General features: G+C 41.7%; 1 protein-coding gene across 1 annotated transcript in view; it reads right to left on the bottom strand.

Moving 5' to 3' along the window:
- Nucleotides 1-23,780, bottom strand: part of tenm1 (teneurin transmembrane protein 1) — a 272,088-nt gene extending 248,308 nt beyond the window's left edge. The window contains exon 1 of the mRNA XM_054791581.1: nt 23,442-23,780. The gene's annotated coding sequence lies outside the window, so the exon portion shown is untranslated. The remainder of the gene's footprint in view (nt 1-23,441) is intronic.
- Between the last annotated feature and the right edge of the window lie 558 nt (nt 23,781-24,338).

The raw sequence follows: 24,338 nt of genomic DNA, 5'->3' as shown, positions 1-24,338 counted from the left end.
AGAGCAGATGTGTCAAACTCAGGCCCGGGAGCCAAATTTGTCCCGCGCTGCAATTTCATTGGGCCCGCGGAACTGTTTGGGAAATAACACTGAGTTGGGCTGCCTTGCGGACCTTATCAGACAAAGTGCTTACAGCGATCTGCGTAATTAAGCGATTCCTCTGGCATCATCATTTTAAAAGTAGAAACAACATTGCATGTAGCATGAAATTCACAACCATTCTTAATAAAAGGTGCCAGATTAAGACCAAAAGTCAAAAGAATTTAACTAACAAAAACACCTTAAAGAGGCATAAGACAGTCAAAACTGTTCATTTTAACTACAGCAAAGCATGCTGGGAAATGGGTAACCACCCATTCCACCGCTGCAAACTCTTCCGGGTTACGCCTCTCGCAGATTGTGATGTTTTTGTGTTGAGGTGGTTGATCAACAATGAAGTTATTAAAATGAACAAGCACGCCAAAACAACCATAGCCGTATATCTGCAGATGATCGGAAAGCAGAAATTTAAAGCAGGAATGAATGGACACAAAAAAATGCACATTTCCCCCACTCTGATGTAAAAATAAAAAGTCCATCCACACAAGTGAAGTTTAAAAAAATGTATGTCCACATAAAGACTCATGCGCATTTTGTCCCAATCCGAAAAGGCAACCACAGGGGTGCATTATACAGGTACAGTATGTTCTAATCCTCTGAGGAACCAGGATAAAAGGTGTCTAGGATGCTTACTTGTCTATTCGTCAGCCCTAATGAGACATTTTCTCAAAATCTGACCATCGTAACTCCTATTTTTTTTTTTATGGGGCATGTCCTGTCATGTTGGCAACTTCAAACGAGCATCTGTGTGTGTGCACTGATGATGCCTCTAAGTGTGCTTCATTCACCAATTATGTTGGCTGAAAGGACAAGAAGGTTTTAAGGTTTTTAATACTTCCAATATGGAGAAATATACAAGAAAATATCAGGATAAATAATAGGAAAGGGACAAAGTTGGAGGGTGGGGGTTAATATCCAGGCTGGCCCATAGCCTAAAGTTTGAGTTTTGGCCCCCTGTGCGATTGAGTTTGACACCCCTGCTCTAGAGCAACTAAAGACAAATGTCTTCTTTATAAATCTTCTTAGAGGAGTGAGAGAGGTTCACATACAAAGATGTGAATAGGATTTACATTGCAAATCAACTCCACAGAATCAAGGTCCCGAAGAGGTCAGGCAACAACGATAGCATGGCATGGTAGAGAGTCATGTGCACAGACCATGAGGAACATGATTCATGCTTCCCAATCTCCAACAAACGTCTTGAAATTCTGATGTACCAGCAGAGAGCATGCAAAATGGAAATAGGAGAAGCAGGGAATGAGGAAGAGGCCAGCAAAGGCAGTGAAATCGAGTTTCACATTGGTAAATAAATAAAGAGAATAGGGAGGGCAAAGTGGAGGCAACATTATTATCTTCTCCAAATGATGCTGCATAGCTGCAGGACTTCAAACACATTTCTAGCATGATGAGAAGGTCTTATTTCCATAGTATCTTGAACACCCTGTGAAAGAGAGCTCCTTTCTTTTTAGCTTTTCCGGCCTTTGCACATTTCTGTGACGCTTCTTTGCATAAGCCCGTCCTGCTCTCTAAACAGGCCACAATAACCCAAAGAGAAACACTCAGAGATGTTAACTATTCGACTCAGAATGCTCGAAAATAAATCGGAGATGATTCTGTGTTGTTTGTAGGTTTTTCACTTTGTCTACCATTGCAAAGGCCTAATCATCAAAGGGGATTGAGGATGAATGTGAAGCCGCAGATGCATATCCAGGCTTTTAGATCCTTTGGGAGAAAATAGTTAGCTGTCAGAGCGCGATGCCTCTCCTTGAGTCAGTGTGCATGTGTAAAGATGGAAGAAAAATCTTAGTCGTTAGCACTGTAGTGGCCTCCCAAGCATGTGACAGGCACCGCAAACGAGAGGCCCCTGAAGGACCCACAAGACTGTTGTACTTGAACCACCAAAACTATAACAAAACAATGCACCACCCAATTAAAGGATTGTGCACCCATCAAGAGGAGGCATGAACGCAAAGTGGCTAGACATACTCTTTTTCCCCAAACATGTCTACCAGCTAGGATTTCATTACCATTCATTAGCATGTATTCTTCCACTGCCTGGGCTTCCTGCACGGACTGACATCATTCATTACTCGTACAATATGTTGATATGTTGTGTTTATGTTTGTGCAGTAAAGCGGTCGCTTTACCGGACCGTCGTGGTGAAGAGAGAGCTGAGCTGGAAGGCAGAGCTCTCAATTTAGCGGTAGATCTATGTTCCCACCCTCACCTATGGTCATGAGCTTTGGGTCGTGACCGAAAGAAGTTGATCGCGGATAGAAGCGGCTGAAATGAGTTTCCTCCGTAGGGTGGCTAAGAGATAGCGTGAGGGGCTCAGTCATCCGGAAGGGGCTCAGAGTAGAGCCGCTGCTCCTTCACATCGAGAGGAGCCAGTTGAGGTGGCTCGGGCATCTAGTCCGGATGCCTCCTGGACACCTCCCTGGTGAGGTGTTCCGTACATGCCCAGCCGGGAGAAGGCCCCGGGGAAGACCTAGGACATGCTGGCAGGATTATGTCTCACAGCTGGTCTGGGAAACGCCTCGGTGTCCTCCCAGTGGAACTGGAGGAGGTGGCCGGGGACCGGGAAGTCTGGGCTTCCCTACTACTACTACGACAACTTCCCTACATCATTGCTGCTAGGAATAAACGATTTAGAGCACCCAGTCCAAATACAGACCCAGATACGGCCCATTATGGATCCGTGACCAATTAAAGTGAACGTGAAATTTAATATAATAATATTAACATATAATCATGCTCACGGAGAGACCTCAGGGGCAGTTTGCAGGCATAATTACTTCAGTTATTAAGATTACGTGACAGCACACACGGTGACGTCACTCAAAATGAGCCAATGAAATAGTTTGTTTAATTGAAGAGAAGTGAATGAGAGAACAATGGCTTGCTCAAAAGTGCAAAAAGTTGAAAGAGAAAACCTAACTTTTAAACGTGAATGGACGGATCAATATATGTTCATTCTCCAAGAACCCAGTGCCAAACCTCTGTGTCTCATATGCGCTCAAGATGTACTGATGTCAAAAGCGGAAATGTGGCGTGACAAAAAAAAGACAAAATTCCAGCGGAACTATGCACCGAAGTCTGATGTGAGAGCTCGGAAAATAATGTAGCTTAGAGTCCTGTATGAAAAATCATAACAAATGAGAGTCATAACACATTCATTACAGCACAGCAACGTTTTCTTTTAAACGTAATGTAGGTGCCAAGTTCATAGTGTTATATTGAAACAATAGGTTGATGTGCAGGGTTTCATTATATTTGATATTCATATCAGCTAATCTGTTTGATGCACTGTCAGGCAAGTTGAGGTTCGGACCTTCGCTGTGAAAAACAGAATAAACTGATCTTAGTCAATTTTAGACCGCTGATTTAGAGAAATAAACTAATTGCAGTTCAATCCAATACAAGCGTCCCTTGCCACTTTGCCACTCATGGTTTTTCAAAAATATATTGAATACGTCATGCTGTTTCGTGGTTGAATACGGCCTGTTATTATTATTCTGAAAATGTGCACATTTAAGTAAACTGGATGTATTAATTGCTCCAATTAAGCGCTTTCAAGCATAAAAATGAACTAAAATACAAATATAAGATGCATTGTAGTATGTAGTACGTGTAGTAATACACACTGGTCACTGAGTGTCAGTAATGTTACTGTAATGCCCAGTGAGACACACAAGCACAGGCTTTAACTGCAGGTGTGAATTATCTCACAACAGTCACAAAAATCCCTAGCATGGGCTACTTTTGCAGCCGTAACCCACGGCAAGGATAAACTCAACTCTGAACCTCCTACGTCACTTCCTGTCCACCCCCCACTCAGCTCCCCTAGCACCGGAACACATTTTTAAAAAACACACACAAGAACAAGTCTAATTAATGTCTTAAATGGCTTATTTTCTGTTGTCTTTTTTCTTTCATGTCTACTATATTGGGTAATATCCGTGTAAAGGTGACTATAGGGGTGTTATTTTATGTCTACAGGACTCCAGTAATGCTAAAAATTGTATTTAGAAAGTTGTAAACAAGTTTTCTATTTGACTACGAACAGATTATTCTCTTTTTCTTTTCAACAAAATGTAGTAAATAATTCTAACATAACCAAAACAGTATTAGATGCATTTAGTACAAAATGGCCGTTTCAATACGCTGCACCTATTAGAATTGATTAAAAGTTGCATTGCTTGAAATAAATGACATGTTTATTCAACTGCTACATAAACATAAGAACAACAAATCGGTTGTTTTGTTTGTTTGCTGAGCAAAGTGTGAATCTTAAGAATGAACTGCCCAAGAAATAGAGCAGGATGTTCACTGCTGAGGCACTCGAGACTGCCAAGCAAAGACTCACAGCCTTTGCTACCCGCCTGAAGAGGTACACGTGAGAGGTGGAGGCCAGGAGAATAAACATGATGTTCTCCTACAACCCAACTCAGGTTGGCAAGGTAGCAAAATTGTAAGAAACCCCCTCAAGGCTAAGACTAAGAAATACTGGGTATCTGGGAGAAGGACGTGTCACACCACACCATCGCCCAATGACTGGCAGATTTACAAGCACACAGTAACTTCCCAGAACAAGCAACTTTGGAGGCCAACTCAAACACAGGTGAGCATCAAATGTGCCGTATTCCAAGGTCCCACGTCCCTTCTGCTGTTCTGCTTAGGGCTGAAACCCCTCAGTCAGATCACAACTAAGAGCGGCTAACAATTCTAAAGTGGAACAATTATCAACCACCTCCTCGACATGGATGACTCCCTGATTCACCTCCCAAGGATATACAGTAACAACATCAGAATGTCATTCAAGTACTAGATTAAGTGTGGCAGAATGATATCCAGATGAGGGAAGATGATCACAACTGAAGAAGTTGAACTTCCTGAAGGCAACGGATGTGGAAGACAGACTTGCAGAGGATGAGGCAGATCCTGAGTCAGCTGAACGGCAAAGATAAGATCCAGGCCATTGACACCTATGACACCAATGCCCCTGGCAGTAATCAGACACAAAAGACATAATATGCTGGCCACTGGAAGAGATCTTTCCAGTCCCTGTCCCTGATATCAAGACAAGAAAGCTCCTTACAACGCATGGAGGGGTCTAGCCCAAGTCCAGCATTGTGAGATTGTACACAAAGTGAAAAATGGGGGGGGACATAGGACTAGTTAGCGTCACGGGCACTATCCGGGAGGGAACAACAGGCCATGCTAGCAGATGGACCCCAGGGATGACCTGCTAAGTGAATGGCTTTGGCAACAGCAGCTTAGTAAGGCCGAGGAGCCAGACAAGCTGTCATGGAAAATGGAAAGACAAGCCGCTGCATGGCATGTACCACCGACATTAGGAAAGCTGGACTGACAGACAGCATGAAGGCGCTAATCATGGCAGCACAAGAACAGGCCCTAAACACAAGCTCAATAGAGGCTGATTTCTACCACATCCAACAGCACCCCAGATGCAGGCTGTGCAAAGAAGCCCCTGAGATAGTGTGCGTTATACAGCATGGTTTAAGATTCTGGCAGGCAAGGCAAACATGAAGTATCATAACCAGGTGACGAGCATAGTGTACGGGAATCTCTGTACCAAATATGGTTTGGAAGCCCCAGAGTCAGGATGGCAGATGCCACTGAATGTGCTTGAGAACAACCAAGCCAAGATCCCGCGGGACTTCTGGATCCAGACTGACAAACTGGTGATGGCCAAGCAGCCTGACATATTGTTGGTGGATGAACATCAAAAGACAGCGGTGGTGATAGATGCAGCAATCCTGAGTGATGGCAACATCAGGAAAAAGCAAAACAAAAAGCTGGAGAAATACCAAGGGCTGAAAGAAGAGCTAGATAAAGCAACAGCGCTGCCAGTAGTTATCGTGGCACTGGGGGCAGTCACAACCAAGCTGGGTGGATGGCTCCAGCAGATACCAGGAACAACATTTGACATCTCGTCCAGAAGAGTGTAATACAGGGCACAGCTAAGATCCTGCGCAGATAATTATGATTCAGCTTTAAAAAGGCTTTTTTCCACATTTTTACCACTTCACGAAAGCAAATCATCATAATTTCTTAACTCAAAAATGTATAATGTATAATTTATTGATTTTCTACCTATTATCCTGTTCAGTGTTGCGGCCGAGTTGGAGCCAGGGTGGGGCGGGCACACCTTTGTCTGGTCGTCAGTCAATCACAGTGCACATACAAACAACAAATATTGTCACTCACATTCACACCTATAGAAATAAAATGTCATCCGGTTATTGTACACTTTCAACATGTAACTATTGCAATTATCAGTTTTGAGTGCGGGATTAAAAAAAAAAGTGGTACAGTATCACTATCACTATATCACTATATATAAAGAGGACTGTGTGGATACAAGTGGGGGCATATTTCATGATAATATTGATTACTATGACGGTTTTGGTTCCACTAATTATCATTTGAAATGTTCATACTGTATCAACTAGAGGGAGATGTGCTGACTTTTAAAAAAAATGAATCCGTGGCTATAAAAAGTAATAATTATTTCACTAAAGCACAAAAGTTCAAATGAAATAGCAAGCACCCTCTTTTTTCACCCTGAAATATGATCACCCTAATGAACTGAATGAAGATGAATAAAATAGGGGCTACATAATGGGAGGGGCCTATTTTAATACAGAAAATGAGGAGAATGTAAGAAAGGAGAGAATGCTAACTGAGGCATGGTGTGATAGCCTTTTAATTGATGTATAAGACTTGACTATCAATGGGCAACATCACTCCCGTTACATGCTTGTGCTTTCACAGCTGACCAAGCTTAAAATCGCTTGCTACTAATTCTGAGCTAACCAGCCACACAAACGCCAGGACCAGGCTACATGGACAGTGTTCCTGACCAGATGTTAACAGAATTTACTGGGGCAGATAGTATTGTTGATCTAGAAGCCCTTGCATTATAAACAGATTTTCTCTGCCAGGCAAAAGTATAAGATACACCTGTTCTAAAGATGTTATGAGACTTTATTTGATGTCTACTGTTAAGAAAATATGGAGCCGCCGGACCGGAGCAGGAGGGGATAGAGAAGAAGACAAAAAAGACAGTGGGGGGGTTGGGGGGGAAATGCAGAGAGAGAGACCACAACAACAGCAACAAGAACAATTGCAACAAGAATAACAAGCAACAAAAACAAACAACAGGACTGCATCAGCAAATGTCTATGACGGTCACAAAGAATATTAGTCAATGACAACAAAACTGAACACAAAATGCATTTTTTAAATTTAACTTTTTATTATTAAGGGAGAAAAAATCCTAACCTACATGGTCCTGATTGCCCCTAAACCTAATAACTGGTTGGGCCACCCTTAGCAGCAACAACTGCAATCAAGCCTTTGTGATAACTTGCAATGAGTCTCTTACAGCACTGTGCATAAATGTGTGCGTATGTGTGTACGTGTAATTGTCACTGAGAATGTATGAAAGGTGAGGGACAGCCTTCTACCACCCAGCATGCCCCGCCCCACACAGCCAGGGCGGGCGCCCATCACCAGAGAGCCACCAGTCCCACGGGGGCCGGCAGAACCAATCCCCCAACACCCAGCACACAGAGTCCCCCCCGGGGAGACCAGCAAGGGGCCGCAGACAGAAACAGGGCGCCAGCAGGACAGAGGACAACTGAAACCGGCGAGAGACCACACCCCACAAGGGCAGATGGGCACCGGGGGCTACAAACCAGCGGGCCCAGAGCCGCCCTCGCCAACAGGAAAGAAGCTCACCCACGACCAGGAGTGCCATCGCCCCAGCTCCACCCAACTCCCGGCTCCTGACACAGGACCGACCCGCTCAGGGACGAAAGAGGTGAAGCCATCTTATGCCCACGCACACATTGACACACTTCATTATGTGGAAGGCCAAGCTCATGCTGTGTCTCTCTGCGCTGTCACATTGTCTCAACCATTCAACTCCCCGTGCGCTCCTCAGACAATAACAACCAAGGTTAATGCCCATGCACAGAAGGGCTAGTGGTAACATGCAGTAGTAGTCAAAGGAGTTGGTAAGCACTAACATATGGGAATGACAGGGACTTTTAAAATGACAACTGATTCACATTAACAAATTATTCTGTATATTTTGATTCTTCATGTGGATGTTAGCGGTCATTTTGGGGTCATTTTGGGCTTTGAAAACTGAGCTCTAGTGTAACCACGATGGTGGCCTCCTGGCCTCAGGTTTGATTGTGTATTACATCAACAGCAAATAGCCTTCAAGGGTAAGAGTACTGCAACTCTCAGGATTATGTGGCCTCTTTCCACGCATTTACTTAACTTAAACTGGTGGTATACTCTCAAGAGTACAGTGCTTTCGCACAACACAGAGCGCTCACACTCACACAAACCATACTCTGTGTGCACTGGTATGGCACAGATTAAAATCCAGAATCACTGCGAATAACAACCCCTCTGTGCAGGAAATTTTGCATTTGCTATTATGGCACCGGGTGTCACTATTTGATTTAATTTACCAGTACACTGCCAACTACGGACTTAGCATACAACAATACACTGCAGCATCGTAAACACAGAAATGCAGTAGTGTATTGTTGTATGCCGTCATATGCCCAAGAAGTTTGGGAAAAAATGATTGCCCATTCAGAAGAGTATTTTATTGGGAATCCTCAAGATTTTGTCCATAGTCGACTAATAGTCGATTGTTTTTTGTTTTTGTTTTAATAAGCAGCGCTAATGGCAATCCCGGAAAATAAACAGATCTCGTTTACAACTGTTGGATTCATACAAGCAGGCTAAAACACTCAGATAAACAAATATACATGGTAGGTGTGCAACAATAGTACTTTAATTTACGTGACACAGAAAGTTGGCACACATCAGAAAAGTGCACATAAAATAGAAACGACATCGCTTGAAAAACAACATCAGCATTTGAGACCAAATATGAGGTGAAAGAAAAATGGTAAAAATACAGTAGTAGTCTGTCTGGGCAGCATGAGAGAACATTAGTGCATTCTGGTGCTGTCGAAAAAAGTAGGACTGGTCGCCGCTGAAACAAAACTTTGGGATTTATAACTGTATATTATAAAAAAAACAAAAAACAATGGCCCATATTTCCAAAACCGATATGCATTTATATAAAATATGAAGCAGTTATTTACAATACATTTTTTTTAAAGTGCTTTTTTTTTAACGGGCTTGAACATTTCCCGTGGCCTGGTTCGGCTTTGCACAGAGAGCAGTACCGGGTCGTGACCCGGTGGTTGGGGACAATGGGTGTGGGAAATAATCGATTCTTAGATGCGATTCTTAGATGCTGACGATTATTTATTGATTCATAAATGCGATTGGCGAAAACTCATCGCCGACGCTTAGCAAAACCTGCACACAGGTGGTGACGAGCGGCTGTGACCAGCTACACTGGTGAGTGACACGTTCACATCCAGAGCAAACTGTACTAGTCTCACACGGTTTTGATTGGCTGTCAGATGTGGAGGGAATTTGGGGTTGTCAAAGTAGTTCGGAGAAGGAAAAGCAGCCGGTGTTGATAGAGTACTCTTGCTAGCACCGGATCTTGCTAGTATTGATTTATGTAAGATCAACTTACATAAATGTCCGTTTAAATTAATGTAAACTTACTCAATATGTTTACTCTGCCGCCAACGAGTTCCCATGCCGCTGTTTTATTCGTTATATCTCTATATTCTTTTTTTTAGAAATGTCAAATAGCTCCGGGAAATGAATCTGTTTCATGTTTATTTTAATTGTGGATCATTACAAATATGTTTTTTTTAGTAGTACACTGTGAGTAAAAATAAATTATATAGAGAAAAAAATGATGCTTGAAGAAACTGATCACAAAAAAACATGCGTCGAGATGCATTTTATCATCACATCGCAGGAATTGTAATCGCATTAAATTGTGAGGTGGCCAGAGATTCCCACCCCTAATGCAGAGCACTGCTCCATAGCAGTCAAGTGACAAACGTCATATTAATGTCATATGATCGACCCACATTACGTTTGAGATAGAACAACAACAACGAACTTTCCCAGTGCTAACGGTGAGTTATTATGTCTTATTATTGCTTATCATGTCTACTGTAATACGGTAGGTAAAAGAAGTATAAAGGTGACTGTAGGGGTGTTATTTAATCTCTACAGGGCTCTAATAATGTTAAACACGTTCTCTATGCTCTAGATGTGAAAATATTCAATTTATTGATGAATTAATTAAATAATTGAATCCTATTTTGCAGAAATTGGCGGTTGGGGCTGGCAACAATTAAGCGCGATAAACGAGGGCCGACTATGCTAGTAACTATGGATGCTCCGGTTGATCAGCCACCCGATCAATATCGGCCAATTTCCGTGGAAAAGCAAGTAATCGGCATATGCCGATAAATGCCTTTGAACGCTAACCACAACAGCCGACCACCTCCGGCTCGTACTATTGCAGCTGCAGCCCGTCACGATCACTGTGTGCAGTGTAGTGTCTTGCTCTAACATCTTGAAGAAGCGTCCGCCGCCCACTTTCCTTCACACCGCGCATACGTACCAAAGCCAAAACAAACATGTCTGCTGTGTGGAACTTACCTGCCAATACCTGCCAAAAGCAAATATTGCCCCCCCCCCCCCCCCCCCCCCCCCCTTAACTTTCCCCCCTTATGCGGCACCACTGGCCAATAGAACCCATCATAAATAAATATAAAAATTTACAGTTAATCCTTGTGCTCAATATCAGTATCACCCAGTTTCACTCATGGAAGCGTAAAGCCCTGATCGGAGCATCCCGACTAGTGACTTACAATAACACAAAGCATGTTTCAACCTTTAAAAATCTATAAAGAATATCAAGTTGGCCACGTTTGTCCTTTGATTTTTCAGTATGTGGACATCGGTGGAAAATGTTTCATCAAGACAACGTCGGAGGGGACAGCATAGTGACTACACAGAAGGGGAGCACTGGGGGGGTAGGTTGGCAGATCTGCATTAGGGAGCATTTGACTATTTGTTTTGCACATGGGTCAGGCCGCGAATCAACCCAGCATATCTGAGCAGTGTTGGGGAATCTATAGGGTTCTCTGCTTTAATGCTCTTTCAATGTAGCCTCCGGTGTAGGACTACCTGCTTTGACTTTTCAAAGGCCCATTTTTCTTCCCCAACTCTCTTTCTCTTTCTTTCATACTACTTCTAACCAAACAGCCAGGTTCGGTTTGTGATACGCGCTTTTACTTCCTCACTGATCTAAAGCTGTCTGCTTTTTCTCCCACAGAATGAATGCATATTCACATGCACCGCACTGCTTTACCTTGCTGCGCCACAAAGGAATATGGCCACAAATACACCGGCAAACACAGAGCAGAGACCACCCAAAACCACTTAATCAATATTCCTGACAAGGAGAAGCCTTATTCAACACAATTGATATTCCTCCTCTCTCGCAAGATAAATACATGTCACTGTCCTCCTCGCAGGCCTAAAAGGCTGTTCACACTAACTCGTTTTGCAAATAAAGCTTTACATCAAGAGTGACAACCGCCTAAGCTCTCCGCATCAGCCACTGCTCGCTAAAAATCCTCTTTCAATAATGCATTTGGCTGCTAAAACCAACACCACTCAAAGATAAGCAAAGTGGTGGCATTACAGAAAGAGAATTAATTGATAAACCAATGCCAGCAATTGGATTCAGTTGGAAGCAAGTAAGACAGTACTTCCTGCACAGCTCCTTAATGAACTCGTTGATTATGGAAAAATAAGTGAACCCTTTTCCTGAAGAGGAGTTGCTGAAAAGATCTGCTGCATCTTCCGAGCAGCACTGGGGATTCATTTTTGAATGCTGAGTGGAATAATCTGCAATCTTCACGTTACCTTGGAAAATGGAGATGTGGTCAAGGGAACAGACATTTGTGACATTACAAATCTGAAAAGCCTGGACCAATCCGAACGCCAAAACAACATTGCCAAGAGACCCACCACATATGGATGTCACATTACACATCTGGCCAGTTTTCACCGTTGGTTTACGTCATTAAGATACATGAGGAAGTCAAAATGTTAGGAACAGCTCTCAGTATGGTGCAATAAATAAAAATACTTTATTGATCTCCAAGAGAAATTCACATTTTCAGCAGCTCTGCAAAAATGTCATAATGAAATTAATCACTTAAATGGGGGAGGAATGATCTGCTGAGTCTTTCAGTAGAGCAGGACAGTGATAGTAATCTGCCACTGAAACTGCTCTTCTGTCGGGAGATGACGCTGTGCATCGGATGATGCTGGTTGTCCATGAAGGAAAGGAGCCTCCTCAGTATCCTTGACTCTGCCACAGATGTCAGGCTGTCCAGCTCAGGGCCAATGACAGAGCCTGCCTTCCTCAACAGTTTGTCCAAGCGAGTGGCGTCCTTCTTCTTGAGGCTGTTCCCCCAGCACACTACTGCATACAGGAGGGCACTAGCTACCACAGTCTGGTAGAAGAGCTGTAGCAGCTTCTTGCATACATTGGAGGACGCCAGCCTTCTGAGGAAGTACAGACGGCTCTGCCCTTTCCTGCCCCATCCGTGTTGTGTTGGCAGTCCAGTCCAGTTTATCATCCAGTTGCACTCCCAATGAGTTCTACACTACTGCAACCACAAAATCTGAGACTGTCGACTAAAACAAAGCTGTATTATCATTGTAAAGAATGACTTTTCAATAGCTATTGTATGCTCATCTTGGCTACGTTCACACTGCAGGGTATGATGCCTTATACTTATTTTTTGTTCAAATATAATCTTTTTATGTAGTCATTCACGTTACCAAAAAAATGTGACTGATATTTGTGTGTGATGTGAATGCAACGTGTTCAGGAAGTGACACATTCGCGCACATAAATTTCAAGGATTTTGTGAAACCGGGGTCAACATTTTCTGAACAAAATTATTTTACGTAGGAGATTAAGATGGAAGAGGGCAAGATATTTGGCTATTGCAGTCTATTCCGAGGGTCGGTTAGCAGTCGGGGCCAAGAGGGGTGAGGCATTGACGTGAGCTGCTTCACGCACACAGATTTGATGAGAAAAAGAACTTTTGTCTACATCTCTGTGTACATTTTTCCAACTCTCGCACGGCAAAACACGCCTTTCGATGACGCATAGGTTGGATATATGAGACCTGAACGTTCAGACTGAGTAACAATACATACAACAATACATATTGGACGTATATCTACATACGAAAGAGGCCTTTGAAAACATCTGAACTGTACTGTTCCCACTGATATGAATACGTCAGCTACAGGTCACATATCACCAAAAAAAATCTAGAATTGAGCTACATTCTACATTAATTCATTCAGCTTTTTTGCAAAAATCCGACCTTTTTATGTAGTATAATTAGGGCTGTCAAATGATAAAACATTTTAATTAGATTAACCACAGTTTTCAAGTATGATTAATCATGATTAATGTCTGAAATGTGCCCATTTTTACTGTATTTTATTAAAAGAAAGATAAATGACAGGACAGGATTACAGTATATATATTTGTATGTATTTCGTGGGAGACCAATTCGTGGTCTCCCTCGCGCATTTGTGACATTTCAAGGATTTTGTGCAATCAGAGTAAACATTTACTTAACCACATTATTTAGCATAGGAGGTTAAGAAGACAAACACAATGACAAAAACTTTTGGCTAGGCATTGTGAGACATCTGTTTCTAGGAGCGTGGGGGTGGATGTCGGAGTCAGGACATATTTGCATACGCAGAGTCCAACATCAGTGTTCCTGAGGTCAACATGTTGACTTTGTGCTCGTGAAGTTCATTGTCATACTTGTCAATATTAGCATGAAGTTAGGTGAGTGACGCTCCGGGGTTGAAAGCACGAACAGAGGCACTCCAATTAGCTCCAAGAAAAATTAAAAATACCACTCTGTCAATTTACAGTTCAGTGCTATTCTTTTTATTTGCACTTTAGCTTTTACGAACGGCGTCATTGTAATTCCCACAGTAGTTCTGCCTGCCAGCGGATAACTGGTTAACAAACAAACAGTGTCTGTCTTTGGACAGGCTACAACTTTGCTTGAATGTTTTACAATCAGTCCTTCCATGAAAAAAATGAGTTTCCCTTACCAATATTGGCAACCGCATGATAGTATTGACAAACATGCATGAATGTATGCAATGACAATTTCAGTAATGATAATATCTAAAGCAGGGGTCACCAACGGTAGGTAGCCCCTCACGACCACATGAGGTGCCCGCAAGCCTGCTTTTCATTCAAGTCTTCAGTTAATAATGAAAGAACGGTAGAAAGAAATGCATTCTGAAATACAAAACGTGAGTTGTGGACACCAGCATTTTGTTCATGTTCTGGTAAAACAAGCATAGTCGCTTTGTTTGGGTTTAAAATAAGCTCTGAAAATAAATGTTAGAAAAATGAGTAGCTCTTGGCCATTTTCATTTTGTAAAAGTAGCGCTCATAAGGAAAAACGTTGGTGACCCCTGATCTAAATGATACCCAACCCTAGAGGGAAGATCCCCAATGGCTGGATGACTCAGTATATACTGTAGTTGTGGTTCTTGTGTGTGATGAAACATAAACATGTTGTATAACGTTCACTATTCACCTCATGATTAAGAACAAATGTTTGACCATGTATGTTATCAATAAAGAAATGTTGAGAAACAAAACATTAACTTGAACCTAGTGGAGAGTGGTATGAAATAGAGATGCATTGCAAAAATGGCAGTGAGTCATTCTGCTGCTGTATGTTATTTTCTATTATATTTTCTTCTTTTTCACAAAACAAACTGGGCATGCTTCGGTGAGATTTGCATTTCTCATTTTGGCGGTTGTCAAATGGACCATTGTGCCTTCTTGGTATATTTTACAGAACAAACCCACATCAGGTCGGGATGACACGCAGTGTATGCTGTAAAATGGAAGATTCCAGGTTTGTTCCATCTGGAGGCTGCACATATCAGACCAGGTTTAGTTGAAAAATGCCTGCACAGTTGCCTACCACGGTTTTCTTGGAGTATATTCTAGTTACTTTATTTTCTCAAAAGACATTTTTTTTTGTGCACTTTGCCATGACATTTTGGCTGGCAATCAACAGACAGCGTGTCCCTCTGCAGTTGGAAATAAATTTGTGCAATGATTCACGCGCTTGAAAAACATCCCAGAGTTGACGGTGGATCAGGACTCACACTGAAGTGAACAACAAAGCGACACTGCCACATCGTGGAAAAAGATATTGGAGGTAATTGTCCTGTATGCATGTACACAACATGGCCTCCAACGGTGAAGCATCAAGCATAGTTTTCGTGCTATTCATCTTTTCCGGTAGTTAATAATTCATCATCTAGCTAAAGTGAAGCTATGAATATCACTGGCAATACACATGAGGCTATTTACCACTCAGCAGCAAATAAATGAACTTTTTAGTTTGTACAGCGTACAAGTGGTATGATGTTAAGGCTGCAACGAGCGATTATTTTAATAACCGATTAATCAGTCGATTATTAAAAAACACAGTTTTAATTTCCGCCTCCTTATTCAGAAAGAGAAGATTTGAACTGACAGAGCAAGTAAGTGCACAAACACCAGGTTGTTGCTTTAATATTCTGTTAATATAGGTTTAAATGACTTTAAAAATCTAAATGTTTGTCAAATAGCTTCAGTAAAACAATGATGATCGTTTTTTTTTAGTAAATCTAAAGCTTGTTGTTTCAATTAATGGAGTCGGGCCATAGGTGGACCAAATGAATATGACGCACCTACAGTTAGTGGCTGGGTCCGCAACATAGCCAAAGCCATAGCCCTGCAATTTCGCTGATTTTTGGTCCATTTTTTTCTCTGAAAATAGGCCATTTTTTTCTGCAAAAAACACTCCATCCATCCATTCATTTTCTACTCCGCTTATCACTGTCACAGGGGTATGCCGTAGCCTATGCCAGCTGACTTCGGGCGACAGGCGGGGTGCACCCAGCCGATCGCAGGGCACATATAGACATTCATACCTGTGGACAATTTAGATGAACCAGATAAATAAACCAGAACCGAAAATGGGTGAGGCTTAAATGGGTACATTATTTTAAGCCTGAAATTGACATGGATTGATCAGAAGTTGCTATATTTATTGTTCACTATTCAGCTATATATGATCTGTGTGAAGTTGGTGATTCATGCAAACATCCAGTGATGGCAAACAGGGAAATAATCTGTCAGCCTTGTTCACTGTATTTTTCCTCAAAAGCACCGCATTCAGTACTACAAGCACAGCTTTTCAACTGACTTTCTATCACCAGCTAAATTAGAAGCAAGCAGATGAAAAAAAAAAAAAAAAACGGCAGTGAGTGACGCACGAGCCGTATGCAGCTGTCTTGTGAAATGCACCGCGTACGTTACGAAACAAGTTTAAAGATTGCAACGTGCATACTGCAACGTACTGAGCGGGGTGTGATATTTGACCACGTTTATGTGTATGATGCGGTATGATGGCCGTACAGGCAGAATGTTTGATGGAGCTCTTGTGCAGGTGTTCCTAATGCGTGTTCCTGTTACCACTGTCTGTGTACTGCCAACTGAAAATTAACAAAATTCGTATTTTGTAGGTAGCACGCCTGTTTTATAATAACTTTATGGGATAAGACAAGAATACATTTCAAGGAAGAAAAGCGGCATGCTACCCCAACTGAGGTGCATATGTGACTGACGCAACACAAGCCTGCAGAGCGCCCTCTTGTCAAATGCACCGCAAACTTTACCAAACAAGTTTACCATGAGGATTTTCTTTCAGCACGATTACGGATAATGACGAGAAGTACTCGTTTCATGCTCGTATTCGGCAAAAATGCATTATCCGTAACGGATACTCGTATCTGGCTCGTCCCTAATGATAATACAGGTAAAGAGCATAAATATACCACTGTTAGAAAGTCCGAAGTTTTTACGTTTTTGTCTTTATTAGGGTGTCAAAAATAACTCATTTTTTTTAGCGGAATTAACGCGTGCCCGTCATGTCAAGCCAATCTACTTTATTTATGTAGCACGCTTTATAAACACCGTTTCCAAAGTGCTGCACAGACTAGTAAAACAATACATAAGAAGTAAAAGTACAAATTAATACTTTAAAAACGAATAAATCACATAAAAACCAAAACGCTTAAAACAAGAAGAAAAACAGTGAAAGCAATAAATAAAAGAAATAGGTAAAAACAAAAATAAAAATAAAATAAAAAGTAAAAACAATCAAAATTAAAAAGAAAAAAATAAGCAAGTCATGTCAAACCACACCTCCCTGTTACGACGGCAGACGAAGGCACAGTGTAGCGCCCCCACTGAGTCTGACGCTCTTTTATAACCTTATTCTGACCTGAACACATCAACAGCAGTGCAATTCCAACACCATATACAGTATATACTGTATGTATCTCCAACTCATAAACACGTCTCCAGTTTCCTCATTGTCACTAGTCAACCGCAAGATGCATTCAGGGGCACTCCGGACATCACAACATTATTATGCGTGTGCGGAAAGACAAAGAAAAACAGTAAGCAGATATTGTCATCACTCACTAACGTAACTCTTACAACGGAAGTACAATTTGCTGCATTTAAGTATACTCGTAAATCCCAGAAAATACATGTACAGTACACTCAAAACACGTGAATTCATTTTAAATTACATGGTTTTTGACTGCAACTCCTCATTGCTCTTAATAACCCAGTTAAAGTGCAATTCAAATGACTGGCTACTATTAGAGACAGTGTTATAGGCAAATAGATTTTCAGACATGTGGTATCGTTTAGCTTGTTTTAAATTTTCAGTCAAAGATAATGGTGTCCTGTCATTTATCTTTCTGTTCATAGAATTGGCATATTTTCACACATAGTTGCAAATGGTGATTAATCATGATTAATTAATTTGAAAAATCATTTGCCTATGCTTCACTGATAATGCTTTGAGATTTCGCGCTATGTCCGGCAGTCCTTGAACGCACCATAGCTGTGTGCACAAAAGTTAGTTTGTCTATGGAAGCACTAGCTTGGATAGTCAATCCGGCCTCAAAACGTGCCGCGAGGTGAACACAAGTTAATATGTTATCGTAACGTTACTGGATTTACAACAGGCAAGCAGTGTGGATTATGTGGCTGCTAGCCTGCTAGCGCTAGCCTGACTAAGAGGCTAAAGGCTACACCGTGACTCCGATCAACTTACATTATCATTCATTAGTGGAGAGCACATATGTTTTATACTGTGTGGCAATTGAAAACATTTCTAGAGCTGAATCTACAGTAATCTAGTCACTTTCACTGCAAATAGTGATTCAAAATCCGAGAAAAATGTCAACATCAAGCTAGCAGGAGAGTTGGGGGAGCCGTGTGTCAAAAATACATATTTTTCTGAGCGCGTCAATGTTTTTTTCGCCATACTCTGGTGGTTCTGGAACATAACCTGTAATTTTAATTTGTCATACTGAGATAACAGTTTTGTCCCGAAGCGCTAATTTTGATCTACGATGCGTTCTTTAAGTGGTTAGCTTTACGACTTTATAAAAAATGTTTGCTATTAACATTTTTCCAAGGTTGATTTTCAGGCAAGTAGCATTTATAGCGAAAGCTTTTTTGGACGGAATCCTAATCTGACAACGTTCCTGCGCTCATTCCACTGAAGGTGAATCCCTGAATGCCGTACATCTCTCTCCGTAAAAGCTGTCTGGAACCAAGTCCGGTTTGTCCTTTGTATCAACAAGACAAATATAATGGATTTTGACTACATTATTTTGACAAGACTTGCAGGCGGGGGTGAAGGACAATTTATGTGGCAATAAATCTGTGAAGAAACAAACATTGATTTTCCTTCTTCTAAAATTGTCCACTGACTTGATTAATAAAGATTTCACAGTGAGAAATGTGTCCCTGTAGGTGGGCACCGGCTTTCTTTGTGTGCGTGTTACGGGAATGATATTGTAGCTGCGTAAACGTGTGTGATAAGCCCGCCTCGTGCGAGTATGCTTCTATGCCTCGAATAACACACATTTTTGTGTTATGTTCAGAGAGCAATTAAAGGGAAAAACTCACAAAATGTCACAATCCACTGGAGACAAATTAAGCACTCAGAAATGACCGCAGCATCTTCCTGACAGCTTCTCTGTCTCAGCCCTCAAGCTCGCTACGTTCCTTCAGCGCTCCTCCTTAACACACTAAAAGACCCACACACACACACACACACACGCCGCACTCCTCTTGACAAATTAATCTCATATTTTAAAGAGAGGTGGAGTGGCTTGACCAGTAAACCTCTTGAGGCTTGGATCCTTCTGTCTTTCGACCAGGGAAGTCGTTGAAGGAAGAGGAGTGTGAACGGAGGCTGTGATTGCGTTTTCACAATGCAATCCTCATATAAGACGTTGCTTCTTGTTAAAGCACGTATACAGTAGCTCCTGAATTTTGCCCAGAGCCCAACGGGGGAACACAAGAGGGAATAAAGAGCTGGAGATGTCGGTTGAGACATCGCCAAATACTTAAAAGAAGATTGCCTCCGGCGTACACTCTACAACCCTGCCTATGCGTGTGCGAGTGTGTGCGAGTGTGAATTTGTTTGGACCTGACTGAGGGTGAATTTAGTTTTGATATTGTTTTGTTTTATTTTGTTATCTTCTCAGTTGTTGTTGGTACTGCGTTAAAAACAGCCATGCTTTATTGTATGAGACTGGCGTAGGAGAAGGGCCGCTCCCGTTTGCGTCCCCAGGAAATAAAATGTATAAATGCACAATAAAATTAACTGTAATTTTATTTTTCAGTGGCTTGCACATTTATCTGATTGCATATTTAATAAATACATATTTTAAAGATTAATTTAAACTACCCAGAACGCTGGAATAAAAAATGGTTGCCTCTCACCAATTCCTAAAATTAGACTCCACCGCGAAATAGAATTCCTCCGAAATTTCACATTTTTTACATATTACATACATTTTTTTACATACTCCAAAACCCCAACTATACTTTAAGTTTATTTTCTTAAAAATAATAATAACGTTAGTATAGTCGTGCCCCTGGGCTTTCACTCGGTCCTGTTACCCGAACACGTTACGCCCTTTGAAAAAAAAAAAACGTGCATCGTTCAGATCCCCCGCAGGCCATGTAAGTAAGTTCACTCCTATATTTTTATGTATATTCGATGATATTTCAACTATGAATGTGGGGGATTGAAAATCTCAGCACACTCCTGTCACCAAGTATTTTTGGATGTTTTTTGTTTATTTTTAAAAATAAACATAAACATAAACATGCTGTTGGCATCGTTGCTAAAACTCACTCCTGCAACCCTCAGTCCTGTTACTTAAATGAGTCATCTTGGCTTAGGAAATTTCAATAAAAAAGAAATAAAGTTGCCTGAGACGGGCCAATGCACATTTGGAGTAGTTCAATATGTGTATTATCCTATTTAGAGTTGAAGGAATGGCCCGGAGACAAATGAGACATCATCTAAAACAAATGTATTGTCACGGGAATATATTAGGATTATGTAATAAATTGCTACGTTTTTGCATGAAAATGAATGTCTTTTTGGGTTTACTTCAGAAGGCTTCATTTGATCTGTATGTATTTTAAATGAATATGCAATAATGGTGAGATATAGCATGTTTGGCATAAAACATATGTATTGTTTTGCTGCAGTCATTATAGTAAAAAGTAGTCAAATTTAAATGAGATATAATCCCTAAGCTTTTTGCATGTTTTCTTACTAAAACTGATGCCGATGATGCACTTACAAAAATGTCAAAAATGTATATCCACAATATATAAATACCAGATGATGACATTTTAAGGCGTGCACTGTCTTTGGGTTACAGTATTATTCTTTCTTAATGTGTGTCTCGATGCAGAGCTGTGCTTTTTTTTCCTCCAGTGGTCCTGTTGCCAAATGATTAGAAGCAGTGTTAATTAGCAATGCAGCATTTGTTAAACATGTCTTCCAGAGGAGGGAACGGTATTACAGCAAGAGGGTAAATATTGGAAGTTGCACAATGGTTACCACTCCGAGTGTCACCATGCATGTGTGTTGCCAAGTGTAATGGTCCGATGGTCGGACTGCAGGAATGGCAAGGGTGCAGTTACTTTAAAATGATCAGCAGGGTGGTGAATATGTGAGACATTTTAGCTTTCCTGACAATTACATTCTTATCATACATGATGGACATGCAGAGAGAGAAGAGGGAGGTAAAGTATCCCACTAGGCTTCAGATTGCTTCTTAATGCAGTGGCGGGTGTAAGTGCTCCGAGTTGTGTGATGTGTGTTATGTTATGAACATCCCCCTGTGCCTCTCACATTGTCCTCTCACTTATTCATGACCTCAAATTTATTAAGGAAAAATCGTTTGGCAGCAACATTGTGGGGCAGAGGGAAACGACTGAGCGGTTCAACAGGAGAGGGGAGCATTACAGTGCCATGGGCAAAAGCATTCCTGGAATGAAAAATTATTAATAATGCAGGGCTGGATAACAAAAAGAAACCCCCCGCTGTCTGGTACAGTGTGCACTTCACAAAGACAATGCAGTTTTACGCAAGTATCACACACATGCGAACACTTCTACTTCGTATTCTCCACTTGGGACAATGCGATATGATGACAGGCAAGCATCCTAACAGCGCAGTGGCTCTCTCGTACTGAAATAATGATGTCAATGCAAAACGTGGAGAAGCTTCTTCAAATCTCCATACTATACCATATGCGCTACCCTCTTGCAACATGGCTGGATTTTTTTTTGGAAAAATGAGAGCGCAACAGCTGAACAAGATCATTAGCATCAACATCAAACCGCCGCTTAGGAGTCAACTGACTCAAGTTGGGCGGATTGATTAGCCAAGTCGGTGGATGACTGACAGAAATGCCAATGCCTTATCAGTGGCATGAGCAAGGCGTGTAATTGGTGGTGTGACATTTCAATTCAAAGACCCGCCATAATGGATGTGCCATTTAAGATATGCACTTAACGGCGAATGAACCCTATAGGGCCTAAAAAGCATCCATATGTAGATAACAAGTCGATAACCACATAATGTGACTGTGTTTGTTCCAGGTTGTGTGTGGGAGTGTGTGAGAAAGGGATGGCAGCTTGTGTGTGTGTGTGTAGTAGTAGCCTATCTAACCTCCATGCACAGACGCTCTCTACTAATAATAATGACAGCCGGTCTTATTTCCATTATGACTATCAATAAAGCGCACAATGAGAAAGACAGAAGAACGTGCCTGCCACATATGAAAAGCTCCAGGTAGGGCAAAGACACGTCACTGGCAGCCCATACGGCATTCATACCTCCTGCTTTTAAACAGGCTGAAGTAGGTTCGCTGCTCAAAGTGTCATCCTTTCAGCCGTGAGAGGAAATTGCGGCAAATTGTAGTTTCTGATTAAGTGCATTGGAATGAACAAATGCAAATTGTTTAAATGTTTGTCATTGTATTGATGAATAAAGCATGATTAACAATGGCACGTGAAAGTTGTTCATTTTGTCATTACGGAGCGTATTAAGACATATGTGGATGGTGTTTCATTGAATTATTTAGTGGTTTACTGAAAGCAATTACAATGTGAAGGAGAGAGAAGGTATCATTTAAATCAGATGGCACATATCCTAATGATGGCGGCTTCACAATAATTATGATTTATCCAAATGCATTTTGCCCTTCTTCATAATTCACCCTCGCCCGTTTCTAAGTCGTCCTATGTGGAGAAAAATAAACATGCAGCTCATTAATTTCATCTAGAAGTGGTTCCGCCGCCGGCGCCTGCATTCAAAATGTCACACTTGCACACAAGTTTTATAAAAAAAAGTGCCACGTCAGTGTATGTGACACCTTATTCAAAGTATTACCCGCACTTTGCCTTCCTATATAATCAGCCAAATGTGATGTCTTTGGGACCTGTAGCACAGCAGTGTGTATGATGTATGGTCGGCTACAATTGTTGGAACACAGAGGGCTTCAGTCAAAGAGATCTACACCCTGTGGACCTCACGTGGCCACGTTGGCATCATTAGGATACCTTGGTGCTGATGGAGATGGAGTGGCACCAGCCACTGACTCAAGGCTGCCAGTGGGCTAAAACCAATATGATACTTTTTTCCCCCCAATTGTCACCATTTGTGTGTACAAAGTGTGTATCCTCATAGAGCATTCTTAGCGTGTGTGTTCCATTCACGCGTGAACACGCTCTGCACAGTACACAGACTAAACAGCTGATGATCATTTCCTGTGAACTCACGTTGTCCCCTCGTTCAACCAAGCAACAGTGCTGAGACCGGATCACATGTCGTGCATGAGTCCACTAAAGGCCGGAACTGGACGCTTACCTTCCCGATGTGCAGCAGCCATTCCTTTTTCGTCCAAATCCACACTTAAGATCCAAATGCGGTGCAATCCCCCCTGCAGAATCGGAAGCCGTGACGTTGTGTTTTCTGCTAAACGTGGCGGAGACACCTTGCGTTGCTTCTCGGAGTCTGCCGGTGTGGCTTGGAGGCGGCGGCGCTGATGCTGCTTTAGACAAGATCTCTGCAGAGAGGAAGGGGGTCTGCTAGGCGAGCCAGCCTGAGCTGAGCTGTGCGGTGACAGGAGGGAGCCTGGCAAGCTGCGATTAGCCGCACTTGAACCCGACGAGGCTGACTGGTGATGCTGAAGCTGCGGAGGCTCAGTGCCGCTATAACAGCATCCGTGGATCATACCACCGCACCACGGGTAAGGGGGTGTGGCACAGACCGGTGTAGCTACAACCACAGGCTCTATTCTCATTTGTTTACTCTTTAGCGTCTTCCTAATGCCGTATCACTTCATTTAACTGACAGAAATAAAGTATACTTTTTGAGATACAGTGGCTTATGGTAACCTTAAATCAGGGGTGTCCAAACTTTTCCATGAGGGCCTCCAAGTATATGAGGCCATTTTCATATCTTTAATTTTGTAAAACAGACTAAACTAATTTATGAGTTATACATTGGATTCAGCATTCACGACCAGTAATTACCTGATTTTTGGTATAAATATAATAATAATATTAGTGTTTTTTTCCTCTTTATATGTTTCTCTTTAAATTTATATTTTTCTATGTATATTTTTTCCCGTTTTTGTCTGCAGAAAGCAATCATTCACCAAAAATGTACCGCATACATCAACCACTGTTTACAAATGTATACAAGTTTATGCCGCCATGCTTCACTGCTAACATTTTTTCCGTTAAGCTTTGAGATTTTGCT

Source organism: Dunckerocampus dactyliophorus, chromosome 11 (genome assembly GCF_027744805.1).
Source record: "Dunckerocampus dactyliophorus isolate RoL2022-P2 chromosome 11, RoL_Ddac_1.1, whole genome shotgun sequence".
Classification (NCBI taxonomy): Eukaryota; Metazoa; Chordata; class Actinopteri; order Syngnathiformes; family Syngnathidae; genus Dunckerocampus; species Dunckerocampus dactyliophorus.
This window is presented reverse-complemented; position numbering and strand designations above follow the sequence as displayed.